The following is a 17,244-nucleotide window of genomic DNA, read 5'->3' on the forward strand; positions in this document are numbered from 1 at the left end:
AAGGAAATATAATACATACTATAAACTCTATAACATTCATACAAAAGACAAGCGCCTACATTATTTAACACTCCTGCGAGGTATCATTTTAAACAGGTAGCTAGTATGTTCCCCTTCATGGATCACTGCCTTGTTGTGGCGAAGGGGCTTGCGTAACTCAGTGAAGCCATAAGCTATGCCGTGCAGGGCCACCCAAGACGGACAGGTCATGGCAGAGGGTTCTGACAAAATGTGGTCCACTGGAGAAGGAAATGGCAACCCACTCCAGTATTCTTGCCAAGAAAACCCCATGGAACGTATCACAAGGCTAAAAGATATGACGCCGGAAGATGAGCCCCTCAGGTTGGAAGGTGTCCAATATGCTACTGGGGAAGAGCAGAGGGTATTTCCAAGTAGCGCCAGAAAGAGTGAAGCGGCTGGGCCAAACCCGAAAGGACACTCAGCTGTGGATGTGTCTGGCGGTGAAAAGAAAATCCGATGCTGTAAAAAACAATATTGTTTAGGAACCTGGAATGTCAGATCAATGAATCAAGGTAAGCTGGAGGTGGTCAAACATGAGATGGCAAGATTGAACATCGACATCTTGGGAATCAGCGAACTGAAATGGACAGGCATGGGCGAATTTAATTCAGGTGACCATCATATCTACTATTGTGGGCAAGAATCCCTTAGAAGAAATGGAGTAGCACTCATCGTCAACAAAAGGGTGGGAAAAGCAGTACTGGGGTACAATCTTAAAAATGGTAGAATGATCTCAGTACGAATCCAAGGCAAACCATTCAACATCACAGTAATTCAAGTCTATGCCCCAACCACTGAGGCCGAAGAAGCTGAGGTTGATCAGTTCTATGAAGACCTACAACCCCTTCTAGAACTAACACCCAAAAAAGATGTCCTCTTCATCATAGGGGATTGGAATGCTAAAGTAGGAAGTCAAGAAATCACCGGGATAACAGGCAGGCATGGCCTTGGTGTACCAAATGAAGCAGGACAAAAGCTAATAGAGTTTTGCCAAGAGAACATGCTGATCATAGCAAACACTCTTTTCCAACAGCATAAGAGGCGACTCTACACATGGACGTCACCAGATGGTCAATATCGAAATCAGATTGATTATGTCCTTTGCAGCCAAAGATGGAGAAGCTCCATACAGTCAGTAAAAACAAGACCTGGAGCTGACTGTGGCTCAGATCATGAGCTGCTTCTTGCAAAATTTCGGCTTAAATTGAAGAACGTCGGGAAAACCACTAAACCGTTCAGGTATGACCTCAGTCATATCCCTTCTGAATATACAGTGGAGGTGAGGAATAGATTTCAGGGATTAGACCTGATAGACAGAGTGCCTGAGGAACTATGGACGGAGGTCCGTAACATTGTTCAGGAGGCAGCAACAAAATCCGTCCCAAAGAAAAAGAAATGCAAGAAAGCCAAGTGGCTGTCTGATGAGGCTTTACAAGTAGCTCATGAAAGAAGGGAAGCGAAAAGCAAGGGAGAAAGGGGAAGATATACCCAACTGAATGCAGAGTTCCAGAGAATAGCAAGGAGAGACAAGAAGGCCTTCTTAAATGAACAATGCAAAGAAATCGAGGAAAACAACAGAATGGGAAAGACTAGAGATCTCTTCAAGAAAATTGGAGATCTCAAGGGAACGTTTTGTGCAAAGACGGGCATGATCAAGGACAAATAAGTCAGGGACCTAACAGAAGCAGATGAGATTAAGAAGAGGTGGCAAGAATACACAGAAGAACTATACAGGAAAGATCTGAATGTCCCTGATAGCCATGATAGTGCGGTCACTGAACTTGAGCCGGACATCCTAGAGAGTGAAGTCAAGTGGGCCTTAGGAAGCATTAGTAACAACAAAGCTAGCGGAGATGACAGTATTCCAGCCGAGCTATTTAAAATCCTAAAAGATGATGCTGTTAAAGTGCTGCATTCAATATGCCAACAAATCTGGAACACTCAACAGTGGCCACAAGACTGGAAAAGGTCAGTTTACATTCCAATTCCAAAGAAGGGCAACGCCAAAGAGTGTTCAAACTACCGCACAATTGCGCTCATTTCACATGCCAGCAAGGTGATGCTCAAAATCCTACAAGCTAGGCTTCAGCAGTATGCGAACCGAGAACTACCGGAAGTACAAGCTGGGTTTCGAAGAGGCAGAGGAACTAGAGATCAAATCGCCAACATTCGCTGCATCATGGAGAAAGCAAGAGAATTCCAGAAAAACGTCTATTTCTGCTTCATTGACTACGCTAAAGCCTTTGATTGTGTGGATCACAACAAACTGTGGCAAATTCTGAAAGTGATGGGAGTACCAGACCACCTTACCCGTCTCCTGAGAAACCTGTACGAGGGTCAAGAAGCAACAGTAAGAACCAGACATGGAACAACCGAGTGGTTCAAAATTGGGAAAGGAGTACGACAAGGCTGCATATTGTCACCCTGCTTATTTAACTTATATGCAGAGTACATCATGAGAAATGCCGGGTTGGATGAATCAGAGGTCGGAATTAAGATTGCTGGGAGAATTATCAACAACCTCCGATATGCAGACGATACCACCCTAATGGCAGAAAGCGAAGAGGATCTCAAGAGCCTCTTGTTGAGGGTGAAAGAGGAGAGTGCAAAAGCTGGTTTGAAACTCAACATTAAAAAAACTAAGATCATGTCATCTGGCCCTATCACTTCCTGGCATATAGAAGGGGAAGAAATGGAAGCAGTGACAGATTTTACTTTCTTGGGCTCCAAGATCACCGCAGACGGTGACTGTAGCCATGAAATTAAAAGACGCTTGCTCCTTGGGAGGAAAGCTATGGCAAACCTAGACAGCATAGTAAGAAGCAGAGACATCACCTTGCCGACAAAGGTCCGTCTAATCAAAGCTATGGTTTTCCCAGTAGTAATGTATGGCTGTGAGAGCTGGACTATAAGGAAGGCTGAGCGCCGAAGAATTGATGCTTTCGAACTGTGGTGCTGGAGAAGACTCTTACGAGTCCCCTGGACTGCAAGGAGGTCAAATCAGTCCATCCTAAAGGAAATCAACCCTGAGTGCTCATTGGAAGGACAGATAATGAAGCTGAAGCTCCAATATTTTGGCCACCTAATGCGAAGAGAAAACTCCCTGGAAAAGACCCTGATGCTGGGAAAGACTGAAGGCAAAAGGAGAAGGGGACGGCAGAGGATGAGATGGCTAGATAGCATCACGGATGCAATGAATATGAACTTGAGCACGCTCCGGGAGAGAGCGCAGGACAGGAAGGCCTGGCGTGCTATGGTCCATGGGGTCACGAAGAGTCGGACACGACTGAACGACTGAACAACAACAAAGCTAGTATGTTATTAAACATGTGAGAAAGCGAAACAGTTTGTCAAAAACTGGTAAACTTCACCTCTTGATCAACAAGGAAAAACATATGTCAATATTCAAATTGTACCTAGCCCTCATAAAGACAAGAAAAGGGTGCCAGACATTGGAAAAACAGGCAGTCTTTTGTCTACCATCTCTTAAATGGACATACTCAGTTAGGAAAGGGCTTTTCTCCACCTGGGTTTTTCATCCCAGAATGTAACAGGTAGGGATGTCAGAGAATTCCGCCACGGATCTCGGTGAGGCCGAATGCCAAAGCATTCAGCCCCACAAAATCCGTGGTGGAACGCAGCCCCCCGCCCCCCACCCCACGAAAGGCGTGTGAAACGGAGCACTTACCTGCTGCCGTTCGTGCTGCTTTGCGAATGGTGGCCGCGGCTGTGGCTGCCGTTCGCTTCTTCATTATAGCTGTGATAGGCTACGTAAATACTTACGTAGCCTATCACGGCTAACTCAGGGACTCCATTTGCGTCCCTGTGGAGGCTGTGATAGGCTACGTAAGTGCTTACGTAGCCTGTCATGGGGAAAAAAAGGAACGCAAATGGTGGCGGCTACAGTGGCCGCCATTTGCATTCCCTTTTTTTCGCCATGATAGGCTACGTAAATATTTACGTAGCCTATTACAGCCAAAGACAGGGGTGCAAATGGCGGCCACTACGCCATTTGCGCCCCTGTCTTTTGCTGTAATAGGCTACATAAATATTTATGTAGCCTATCATGGTGAAAAAAGGGGAACGCAAATGGCAGCTGCTGTAGCCGCCGCCATTTGCATTCGCTTTTTTTTTTTTTGCCATGATAGGCTATGTAAATATTTACATAGCCTATCATGGCAAAATACTGGGACGCAAATGGCGGTGGCTACGGTGGCCGCCATTTGTGTCCCTGTGCAGGCTGCCTAGCGGCCGGATGTCTGGCTGCTGGCGGCCCCAGCCAGCGACTCCATGGAGCGGAGCCGGCCGGGGAGAATTTTGGGGGGAGGGATGGAGCGCCTCCCCCCCACCGCGAATGTCACCCTTCAAAAAGGTAAGTGACTTTCGTACATCCCTAGTAACAGGGGGCTTTGCTTCCGGATTTTTTGCGGTGATAAAGATCGGTTCTTTATACAGCTGGATTCCCTTAAACGCGTAGTGCCACTAGCCGTTTACACTGGTAGCTGAGCGTGGTGGGATGTTATCGGATGCCAGCAGTGTTGTACACCCACAGCCCACTTCCTCTGGGGTAGCCCCTGCCCCTTCTCAGCATGAACTTTTCCATTTCAACTTCCTTGCTGCCTCTTTTCACTTCTGCTGCTGCCGATCTCTACCTTGGCCACTTTTACATAGAAGCCACAGTACTTTTGCAACTTTGGACGTCTGCTCTCCCCTCCCGCCAAAGCAAGCAGTTTCCCTTTTCTCATTTGTGTGTACATGCGGACTAGGTGGAAAGGGTTAAAACGTTTCTGTGCAGCAACTGCAGAGCAATGCTTCGATCCCTTTGAAAATTGCTGAAAGGGGTTGCATGTATAGAATCCACAGTACTTTTGCAACTTTGGAAGTCTGCTCTCCCCCCACCCCACCCCCACCCCCACTCCCAAAGCAAGGAAAGGAAAGGTTCCTCCTGTGCCAGCACCGGGTCATTACTGACCCCTAGAGGGTCACTGCTTTCACTGGCATTTTCATGGCAGACTATAGCGGGGTGGTTTGCCATTGCCTTCCCCAGTCGTGACCACCTTTCCCCCAGCAAGCTGGGTACTCATTTTACTGACCTCGGAAGGATGGAGGGCTGACTCAGGCTGAGCCAGCTACCTGAGACCCGGCTTCTGCTGGGATCGAACTCAGGTCGTGGGGAGAGTTTTGGTTGCAATGCTGCTGCCTACCACCCTGCACCACACGAGGCTCTTCCCAAAGCAAGCAGTCACCTTTTTCTCCTGCTCTCATTGAAAATCACTGAAAGGAATCTCCCCACCCCCATATACACCTGTGAAACATGGACCATCTATAAACGCCACTCCCAACTTCTCGAAAGATTTCACCAACGCTGCCTCTGAAAAATTCTGCAAATTACTTGGGAAGACAGACGGACTAATATCAGCATATTGGAAGAAGCAAAGGCCACCATTGTTCAAAAGTAGTTAAATCTGAGTTCAGAACAATGTTACGTTAGAAATTATCTAGAAACTTAATTGGTTATATTGCAGCCAAAGAGGGTGGGGGCCAGGCGGGGGCCGGGCAGGGGGGGGAGCAATATACTCAAGGTCAAGATTGGGGAAGCATTTATCAAGGAGGTGGACTAATAAAGTCGGATTTCCACATTTGTTGTCTTTGCAAATTATCTGTTTAAATGCTGAGCTGCCATTTAGCTCTCAAGAAATGAGTCACACTGATAAGCCAGTATACAGCAATTCCACAGAACTATTTCTAGAAAGGTACAGATAGCCTTTATTAACCTAACATTGTAAGAGTTTTTGTAGTTTTGCTTCTACAAAGGGAATGCTTAAGACCTTCTTCTAACAACAGTTCTCAACATTTTTCTGGGAGGGAACTCAGCACAGGGAAATTTGTTTTCTGTGTCTAGTTATGTGTGATGTGCAAACACATGTAAGATAGCCCTGATATACCTTTCTTTTATTAAAGTCAAGCATCTTAAGGGAGTGGGGATTTGCGGAAGAGAAGCAGCCCTTCACCCTTTTCCTGCCCAGGGTTTCTCCGCTGAAAAGATTTGTCTCCACCTCCACTGCCTTCTCCTCCTAGTAGAGTTCAAAGTGAGTGTTTGTGTGAAGGCACACCCTTCCTTTGAAATCCATGGCAAAAAGCAGTGGTGTGTTATTTGTATGTAGTAGAGAAACTGTATTCAACTCTGCCCTCTCCCCCTTGCCATTTCTCACCTCCAGGTTTTTGCTTCCTGAAGCTGGTCTTAAATGCCTGAGTCCAATTCATCAAGACATATTAGACTTCTTTTCCAGTCAGGGTCTGTGAATCCACATATACTAAAAGGGAGACTGAGGGAGCATTTATTGCTTTGGGAAAGTATGCTGACAAAGTCTGGCTTCAGAGTTCCTCATCTTGTGGGTGGGCTCTTGGGGTGAAAAGGCTGGGGCTATTATGCCTGCAAATTTCATCAGATTCTGAGGAACATTAAGAAGTGATAGCTGTTTGTTGATTTCCAGCGATAGTCAATGGAAGACAATGTCCAAATGGAGATTCAGATTCGACCCAAATCAGGTTGGGCAGCTTCTGAATTGGTTCGGGCCAAATCAGAGTCTGAACTGAATCTTTGGTCAGTGCACACCCCTTGATTGTACTAGAGAAGTTTCAGGATTGAATTTTTCAGCATGACAATGTAATTTTCACAATGCTCCAAAATGTACACCAACAGATTCACCCCACTGTTTGCTGATCTGATTGGCACTAATTTTTGTTTTCCAATGGGTAATGTTCTGCCTAGAAACTGTGATGTCATATATCCAAATCATGGCAGTTTGCTTTTCTTAAAGTGGCTGCAACCTTAGCATTGTGGCTTTGCTTGTATCGGCACATTGCAAGGCTGTTTCCTTGTTCTTTCTCATCAGCTGTTTTTGGCTGTCCTGTTCCTCCCAAAATCTGGAAGTGGCTTCGATTTGCAAACTGAGCATGTGTGACAATCGCACATGCTCAGATTGTTCCCTTGCCATGAGGAAAGCAATGGGGGAGTGTCTATGCAGGGCACCCCCAGGAAACGATCCCCTATGTCTTCAAATAAATAATTAAAGAGGGCTCGCTTTGCCTAGGCAAGAGGGAGAGGAGCTGCTAAGCCAAGCTGTCGGGCGTCGCTGCGGGGCACTCAGAGCAGCTGGATGGCAATCAGTAGAGTAGTAAACAAAACCCCACACCCATTTGGTGGCTTTGCAGCCGTAGTAGGTCATCCGAGCAAGAACGTGGCTGGCAGAAGCAGAGAGAGGAACAGAGCACCATGAGACTGAGTATTTGGGGTTTTGAATTATTTTGAAGAGGAGGAGAATGAGTGTGAGTGAGGCAGTCTGTGTGTGAGAGTGTATTAGCGAGCGAGAGAGAAAGAGAGCAAGTGAGAGAAAGACAGAGACAGCATGTGTGGGTGTACGTACGTGCATGCGTGCATGCCCTTATTTCTTTCTAGGGATGTACGAATCCCTAACCTGGCTCCGCGCAGGGGCATCCGCAGTGGGGGGGAGGCGCTCCGTCCCTCCCCCTGGAATCCTCCCTGGCTGGCTCTGCTCCGCGGCGGCTCCACGGAGCCACCAGCCTGGGCCATCTGCAGCCGGAGTTGCTCCGGGTTCTCAGGGCTGCTGTGGCTGCAAATGGCGGCCGTCGTAGTGGTCGCCATTTGTGGCCTGCTAGGCTGCCATGATAGGCTACATAAGGATTTACGTAGCCTATCACGTCTGATGGCAGCAATTTAGCCCCACAACAGAACACTTTCTAAATGGCTTCTTGAGGACCATACACCTGTGAGGGCAATCGCGAGATCGCATACGTAATACTTACGTAGCCTATCACGGCAAAGAGCAGGGGCACAAACGGCGTCCACTATGCCGTTTGTGCCCCTGCTCTTTCTGTGATAGGCTACGTAAATACTTATGTAGCCTATCACGGCAGCCTAGCAGGATGCAAATGGTGGCCACTACGATGCGGGGCAGTCAGAGGCCGCAGCAGCCAGCCGAGAGACCAGCCGCTGCCGCCGGAGCCGCTGCCACCACCTTGGCATCCGCCCCAGGTAAGCTTCATCCCGGGGGGATTCCGTTGGGTGGCAGGGGATGGGAGGCCATTCCGCCACGGGTTTCGGGGGGTCGAATGCCAGTGCATTCAGCCTCACTGAAATCCGTGGCGGAATTCTCCGCCATCCCTATTTCTTTCTGCATTGTGTTTGCAGTGCACTCTTTAACATTTTTCTTCTACTGACCACCAGTAGCATATATGCAAGCTGGATTTCTTCTTCGTGGTCTCTCTGTGCATCACACCTATGGGCTCTGCGCCTGCACCTGAACCCTTGATTCAGGAAACTTCTATAGCAGAGGAGTTTTGGTGGGAACCATTTCCCCACCATCCCAGTGCACATGTCCCTAGCAGGTTGTCACTTATTCCCTCAGTTCTCTTTCGACCACCATTGGGGTAGCCTCATCTGGAAACTTCTCTTGTGTTCAGTTCAATCTGAAAGCATTTTTCAAGCTGAGGTTTTATTCTATCTTTCGTCTTACCTATCAAAGTATTTCTGTCTTTATCTTAGCACTATTATTTATTTAGTTAGTTGTTGCGATCTCGCGATTGCCCTCACAGGTGTATGGCCCTTAAGGCACCATTTAGAAAGTGTTCTGTTGTGGGGCTAAATTGCTGCCATTAGATGGACATTCCCTTTGCCTCTTTTGCCTCAGAGAGAAGGGCAGATTGTTGAGGCTTGGCCTCATTGCCAAGCTTTCTTGAAGCAGGTGAGATGCAATTGCTCTGACTAGCTAAAGCTGCTCTTTGGAAATGAGCATTGGAAGTTGTTGGGGAGCCAAAAGGTATGGTGGAACAGCCAACCTCACCCTTAGAAACATTACCTGCCAAACAAGAACCTACTCCAGTGTTTGGGATATCCTCCCCTCAACGTTGTACTCCTCCGAGTACACAAGACCTTCCCACTCGGGCTGGTCTTTGACATCTTCACTGTTTAAGAAGCTAACTGAAAGCACTAAAGCTTCAAAACAGGCTAGTCTGCCTTCTTCGGAACTGAAAAAGAAGAGCAAGACTTCTAAAAAAAAGTCAGATGATTTTAATCTGGATTGAGCAGCACTTCAGGCTCCCCTGCACTCCTGACTGTGTGTGAGCATCTTGGGTCAACAGCGGCCTCCACATTCGGTTGTGTCTCCCAGCACTCCAACTCAGGATGAAGCATGTCCCTCACCTCCGACTGCTCCACCTGTGTCTGTTCTGGCATCTCGGGATCAACAGCAACCCTTAGTGCTGGCTGCTCTCCTGCTGCTCCAGCAATGTCTCAAGGTTGAAGACGGTCTCCTGTACCAACAACTGTACCTGCTGCTCCACCAATGTTATTTTAACCGATTTGAATGGTGAATCCGATCCAGGCGGGGGAGCCTATTCCGATTACATCGACAACAGATGGTGAGATCCAGGACCTGTCCCCAGTGGACCCACGCTTTCTGCCACCTCATCATTACTGATTAGAAGGCTCCAGCACAGGTCATGATCAGTGTCCATGATGGCAGGATTCAATCTACTCAGTTGCCTCTTCTAACAGAGGTCATGCCCCTAGATTTTACAAGGGGGGCCATTATCGAGACAGGTCTAGATCACCATTCTATGAGTGGGATAGACATTCAACCTGGGACTCGCAATACAGGAGACCCCAGGATTGGCTAGAAGACCATGATGATCCTTACAGTCCATACTATCCTCCTTGCCTCCCTGATCTTCCTTACTAGGGAGAAAGTCGGTACCAATGACAACCGTTAGCCAGGGTGTTGAGACCCCTGGATCGAGAAGGTGTCCTTCATGCTCCAAATCTGGTTGTGCTGCCTGTTCGACTGCAGATCCAGACAGTGCAGTTCCAGACTGTACTGTCTGCTGTACCGCGGCCACAAGCTGCACAGTTGCACACTGCTTCAGCTGATCCCACAATCTAATGCTGGTGACATCTCACAGAAGGAGGGCGAGAAGCAGGTTTTCTGATATGGAAGGCTGTCAGTCTGACATGGCGTCTCAGTCATCCTGCCCTCTCTCCATCTCCTTGCCTGATGAGGTTATGGGATCGAATGGCACTGTCTCTCTGTCAGAGGACCTGGGACAATTATCTAGTCAGGTTCTGAGAGCCACACCGGCCTTGGGGCTAGAGACCAAGCAAGTAGCCTCCATGGTGTAAGATCCAATTTTCGACACGGTGAGTGCAGAATCTTCCTGACCGGTGGCCATTACTCTTCTCCGTGCACTAGAGGAGCCCATTAAACAATCCTGGAACACCCCCTCCACTATGCCAGCTTGGAGGCTCCTATATCCTTTACAGGAGGTTAATGCTGGCTAGTTTAAGCACCCAGCCCCAAATTCAATGGTTGTCAAAGTGGCACAAGGGAAGGCTCATAGGGCACACTCCTCTCCAACTAACAAAGAAGGCAGACGCCTTGAACTACTTGGGAGGAGATTACAGTCAGGGCCAGAAATATTGGAACAGGGATAACTGTTTTAGCAGTTGGCCTCTGTACACCACCACATTGAAGTTGAAAGGAAACACATTCAGATGGGAGCGAAGTCAGGACTTTCAGCTGTAATTCAAGGGGTTTGACAAAAATAGGGCACTAACCATTCAGGAAGTACAGCCAGTGGCACACACGCACCTCCATCATTGGTGGCTCATAAGTAATGGAACGAATGGCTGACAAGCAGCTGCATGGCCAGGCGTGGCCTGTTTCCTGGGTATCCCATGACCAATCAAGCAGATAAAAGGCCTGGAGGTGGTTCTGAGTGCTACATTTGCATTTGGTAGCTGTTCACTAGAACTCCCAACATGAGGTTTCAAAGAGGTGTCCATGCAAGTGGAGGAGGCCATCATTAGGCTGAGGAATCAAAATAAACCCATCAGAAAGATCACAAAAACAGTGGGAGTGGCCAATACAACAGTTTGGAACATCCTGAAAAAGAAGGAGTTAACTGGCAAGCTCAGCAACAGCAAAAGGCCTGGAAGACCACTGAAGACAACTAAAGTAGATGACTGCAGAATTCTGCTCATGGTGAAGAGGAACCCTTTCACAACATCTAGCCAGGTCAAGAACGCTCTTGCAGAGGTAGGCATGTCATTGTTGACATCTACAGTCAAGAGATGGCTTTATGAATGTAAATACAGAGGCTTCACAACAAGGTGCAAACCACTGGTAACAGACAGACAGGCTCAAGAACAGACAGCCAGATTAGCCATTGGCAGCAAACACCTAAAAAAGCCTGCCCAGTTCTGGAATAAGATTCTTTGGACTGATGAAACCAAGATTAACTTGTACCAGAATGATGGGAAGAGAAAAGTATGGAGACGGAAAGGAACTGCTCATGATCTGCAGCATACCACATCATCTGTCAACCATGAGGGGGCAGTGTTATGGCATGGGCATGTATGGCTGCCAATGGAACCGTGTCACTGGTGTTTATTGATGACCTGACTGCTGATAAAAGCAGCAGGATGAATTCTGAAGTGTATAGGGCTATACTTTCTGCTCAGATTCAGCCAAATGCTGCCAAACTGATAGGACGCCGCTTCATACTGCAGATGGATAATGACCCAAAACATACAGCAAAAGCTACCCCAGAGTTTCTCAAGGCAAAGAAGTGGGATGTTCTTCAATGGCCAAGTCCGTCACCTGATCTCAACCCAATACAGCATGCTTTTCACTTACTGAAGACAAGACTGAAGGCAGAAAGACCCACAAACATGCAGCAGCTGAAGGCAGCTGCAGTAAAGGCCTGGCAAAGCATCCCAAGGGAGGAAACTCAGCATTTGGTCATGTCCATGGGTTCCAGACTTCAGGCAGTCATTGTCTGCAAAGGATTTTCATCTAGGTATTAAACGCGATCCTTAAGTTTGAAATGATGTTGGTTTGTTCCATTACTTATGAGCCACCAACGATGGGTGTGTGTGTGCCACTGGCTGTCCTTCCTGAATGGTTAGTGCCCCACTTTTGTCACACCCCTTGAATTACAGCTGAAAGTCCTGACTTCGCTCCCATCTGGGTATGTTTCCTTTCAGCTTCAATGTGGTGGTGTACAGAGGCCAACTGCCAAAACAGTTATCCTTGCTCCAATATTTCTGGTCCTGACTGTATATTCCTCTGCAGCAATGGGTCTAAAGGTTTTGAATTATCAGGAGGCTATGTCTGGATACCAGCTAGTGAACTCTGTGCACTCAGAGAAGACAGAGTAGTATCTCATCTTTCCCTGAGAGAACGTGGTGCTCAGACCTGGTCCTGCTTTTCTGTGGAAGGTTGTGCCGGGCTTTCACTTAAATCAGGACATTGTTTTGCCTGCTTTCTTTACTTCCCTGTCTATGCCTCTGGAATCAACTCTGCACACACTCAGTGTTTGTTGTACCCTGGCCTTTTATAAGTCAAGGACTGTGCAGTTCAGACTTTCACCTTGATTTTTTTGTCTGCTACAGTGAAAAGTGCAAAGAAGCACTGGCCTCTTTTGACTTAGTGCTTTGTTTTCTGGGTCATCAAGACCATCGAGCTATCATATGAGCTGGCTGGATTTGAACTGGATTTGAACCCCCAGTCCCAGCTCATCCTACTCATGTGGTAGCAACTTCAGTCACATTCAACAGGGGGGCTGCCATCCCCAAACTGTGCCACGCAGCAACCTGATTGATGCTGTCCACCTTTGTTAGACATTGAATACAGACTGGATGTTCAGGCTAGAGCTGACTGTACTTTTGGTTGTGCCATCTTTTCATCTATTTGTAGGAGGACACCGACCCACCACGTAGCTTGCTACTCACCCATATGTGTGATGCACAGAGACCACGAAGAATAAAGACAGGCTGATAGCTGTAACTGTAGTTCTTCAAGTGGTCATCTGTGCATTCACACAACCCACCCACTGTCCCCTCTTCGGTGCCATACTTGAGTTTTATGTTGGGTACTGAAGGTATTTCTTCTTGGTTCTGAGGCCACGATATCAGTCTTTAAAAACTGAGGAAATAAGCGGGAACCCACTAGGGACATGCACACTGGGTCAGTGGGGGAAGGGTTCCTGTCAAAACTCCTCAGCTGTAGAAGTTTCCTGAAGGCACAGAGCCCATATGTGTGAATGCACAGATGACCACTTGGAGAACTAGTTACAAGTAGCAACCTGTCTTTTTGCATGGTGCTGCTTCTCACCATTGTTACTTCTGAGTACGCATGCAGGTTTGGAGGATGTTTGTGGTGTGTAACATCGTGGACACATCAGATTCAGGCAGTTAAAACAGAAACCATCTTTATTAACTTACAGACCAGAACAGAATGGAACGGGGAGGCTTGTGGTGGTTTATTGGTTTTAACAGCCTAAACTCCATGGAACGGACAAACTGCTGAGAACAGCAGAAACCCCCTAGTGGTTGTTTTTATACTCTGCATCATGGCACATCACAACATGGGGCTGCTTCACACAAAGGTTTTATCCTGCTATTGAGATTGCTCACTCACGTAAGTTTGTGGGTCCTTTTCATGACGTCGTCAACCTCCAGGTTGCATCCAGAGGTACTTCCTGGTTATTCCATGTTGAATAGATCCAGAAATAACGAAGTATCAAAATACGTTCGATTGTTCCGCTATTAAAACAGCCACTAGATGGTGCTGTTTCATTGAGTTCTGTGGAACCCTGAAAATTAAAAACTTCTCCTCTCTGGGAGCCCGCTGTAAACACGGAGAGGCTCCATAACGGTAGGACTGCGGATTTTTTCTTTAATGTAAAGGCAGCCATGGTGGATATGCAACCAGGTGGATTTGGGGGTATTCTGAGAACTTGCTGCTGTGTGCGATGGGAGTTGGTGCAGGAGCAGGGAATGTGGGTCCAAAGAAGTGCTTTTGTGAGGGTTCGGTAGTGTGATTCCCTCCCGCAGTCCCCACACATGTGGTACTCATTATTTTAAAGTCACTTGATTCAGTTTCCTTCTCTGCAAAATGGGTTGTTGCTGGAACAAAAAAAGTGGCCCCAAAGGAGTGCTTTTCCCTGAATTATTATTACTATTGCTGTTGTTTCAGCATGTAAAAGTATAGATTTTGGATGTTCTGAGAACTTGCTGCTGTGACTATGGGTTACGTCTGCAGTGCATAGTCCATGGCTGTTATACTCATATTGCTGGGAGAGTAGTGGATGATTCCATTGCAGTGTAGTTGTTATCTAGTTTGCTGGTGGTTTGGGGTTTTTTTGCGGGGGGGGGGGAGGAATGCAGCATGGGGGGGAACTGTGAAGTATTTAATAAAAAGAAGAGCACTTTCCTTCATTAAGTATTTTCCTTCATGGAGGGAGCAATCCCACCGGGATGGGCAGCCACCTCCGAACTCCCTTAATTTCTTTCTGACCTCATTGTTCTAGGGGTGTACGAAATCCACTTACCATTCCGGTCTGGGGCGCCCGCGGGGGGGGAGGGAAGGCATCCCTCCCCCCAGAATCCTCCCTGGCTGGCTCCGCTCTGCGGCAAGTCTGCAGAGCTGCCAGCTGAGCCTGTCCGCAGCTGGACTTCCATCCGCTGCCGGTCTGCGGCCGCAAATGGCGTCCAGTGTAGCAGACACCATTTGCATCCCTGCTTTAGCCATGATAGGCTACGTAAATCTTTACATAGCCTATCACAAAAAGAGTAGCGACGCAAATGGCATAGCGGACGCCATTTGCGTCCCTACTCTTTGCTGTGATAGGCTATGTAAAAATTTACGTAGCCTATCATGGCTAAAGCAGGGATGCAAATGGCATCTGCTACACCATACGCCATTTGCGGCTGCAGACCGGGGCAGTGGACGGCAGCGGATGGACCAGACCGGCTGATGGCAGGTAGGGTCCATCCAGAGAGAATTTCGTGAGGTGGCGGAGGGGAGTGCTCTGTTCTGCTACAGACTCCGGGGGGCCAGATTCTAAAGAATCCAGCCTCATTGGAGTCCATGGCGGAATTCTCCGCCATCCCTACATTGTTTACAATTCCCCACTAGCATATGTCCTGTATATGATCTTGAAACCCCCCATAATATCCCATGTACCTGATGAAGTCGGCTGTAGTCCATGAAATATGCCAGAATACATTTTTAGTCTTTAAGATGCCACAAGACACTATGTTGATTTTGCTGTTGAAAAAGTTTAGAATCATAGAATAGTAGGGTTGGAAGGGGCCTACAAGGCCATCGAGTCCAACCCCCTGCTCAATGCAGGAATCCAGGTCAGAGCATCCCTGACAGATGGCTGTCCAGCCTCATCTTGAATTGCCTCCAGTATGGGAGAGCCCACCACCTCCCTAGGTAATTGGTTCCATTGTTGCATTGCTCTAACAGTCAGGAAGTTTTTCCTCATATTCAGCTGGAATCTGGCTTCCTGTAACTTGAGCCCATTATTCCGTGTCCTGCACTCTGGGGTGATTGAGAGGAGATCCTGGCCTTCCTTTCTGTGACAACCTTTCAAGTACTTGAAGAGTGCTATCATCTCTCCCCTCAGTCTTCTCTTCTCAAGGCTAAACATGCCCAGTTCTTTCAGTCTCTCTTCATAGGGCTTTGTTTCCAGCCCTCTGATCATCTTTTGTTGCCCTCCTCTGAACCCTCTCCAGCTTGTCTGCATCCTTCTTAAAGTGTGGTGCCCAGAACTGGACACAGTATTCCAGATGAGTCCTAAGCAGTGCTGAGTAGAGGGGAACTAGTACTTCCCAGGATTTGGAAGCTATGCTTCTATGAATGCAGCCCAAAATAGCATTTGCCTTTTTTGCAGCCACATCACATCGTTGGCTCGTATTCAGTTTGTGATTGACAACAATTCCAAGATCCTTCTCGCTTGTAGTATTGCTGAGCCACGTATCCCCCATCTTGTAACTGTGCATTTGGTTTCTTTTTGCTAGATGCAGAACTTGGCATTTCTCCCTATTAAATTTCATTCTGTTGTTTTCTGCCCAGCACTCCAGTCTATGAAAATCACTTTGAATTTTGTTTCTGTCTTCCAAAGTATTAGCTATCCCGCCTAATTTTGTGTCATCTGCAAATTTGCTCAGCATCTCCTGCACCTCCTCCTCCAAGTCATTAATAAAAATGTTGAAGAGCACTGGGCCCAGGGACTGAGTCCTGCGGTACCCCGCTCGTTACCTCTCCCCAGTTTGAGAAGATCCCATTGATAAGCACTCTTTGAGTCCGATCCTGTAGCCAACTGTGGATCCACCAGATCGTTGTTTCATCTAGCCCACTTTGAGCTAGTTTGCTCATCAGGATATCATGGGGCACTTTGCCGAGAGCTTTGCTGAAGTCGAGGTATATTATGTCCACAGCATTCCCACAGTCCACAAGGGAGGTTACTTGATCAAAAAATGAGATGAGATTCGTCTGGCAGGATTTGTTCGTGACAAATCCATGTTGGCTTCAAGTAATCACTGTTTCTTTGAGTTAATGTTCATGCAGAAGATGGAGGCACATTGTTGGGCCATATGAGAAGAGGATTTAAAAAAAAAGTTTAATATGAGTTCTAAGAACTGGTGTCAGTCTTCAGGCTCTCCCCAGGGTCTCTGTAAGAAAAATGTCCAATTGGAATACTTAATGCATCGTCTCTACTGCACATGCATGCAAATCAGTACACACAATAATGCAGTGCAAAGATGGCCATTTTACATACTAGGGAGGCTTATTATGAACACAGTGTAAGACAGTTATTTTTCTAGTCCTGAATTATTTACTTTATTATTACATTTATATCCTGCCTTTTTTCCTCTTGCAAGGAGCCCAAGGCAGTTCACATTGTCCTCCTCCTCTCCATTTTATCCTTACAACAACCCTGTGAGATAGGTTAGGCTGAGAGTCAGTGACTGGCCCAGTCACCCAGTGAGCTTCATGGCCAGGTGGGGACTAGAACCCAGTACTCTCATCTCAGCCCAGCACTCTAACCACTACGTTACACTGACTCTCATGTTTATGTTTTGCCCTTTCTCCAGAAAGTAAAGGTCTCCCCATGTTTACCCTCACAACAATCCTGTGAGGTCAGTTAGGCTGAGAGCAAGTGACTTGCCAGTGAGAAATGGGGAGCATTTGCTGGTCTTCCTCGAGTAGCGAAATGTCCTGGACCAGCACTGGTTGTGTTTGCATGTGTGTTCTGTTTGGCTGTTGTGTTTGAATAAGGCAGTGGGTCAGTCTATGTTTCTTTCTTGACTGTGAGCATGACAGAGAGCATCAAACTTCATTTTTATTTTTT

This window comes from Heloderma suspectum, chromosome 5, assembly GCF_057233095.1.
Source record: "Heloderma suspectum isolate Gila_16-S chromosome 5, 16-S_ref, whole genome shotgun sequence".
Taxonomy (NCBI): Eukaryota; Metazoa; Chordata; class Lepidosauria; order Squamata; family Helodermatidae; genus Heloderma; species Heloderma suspectum.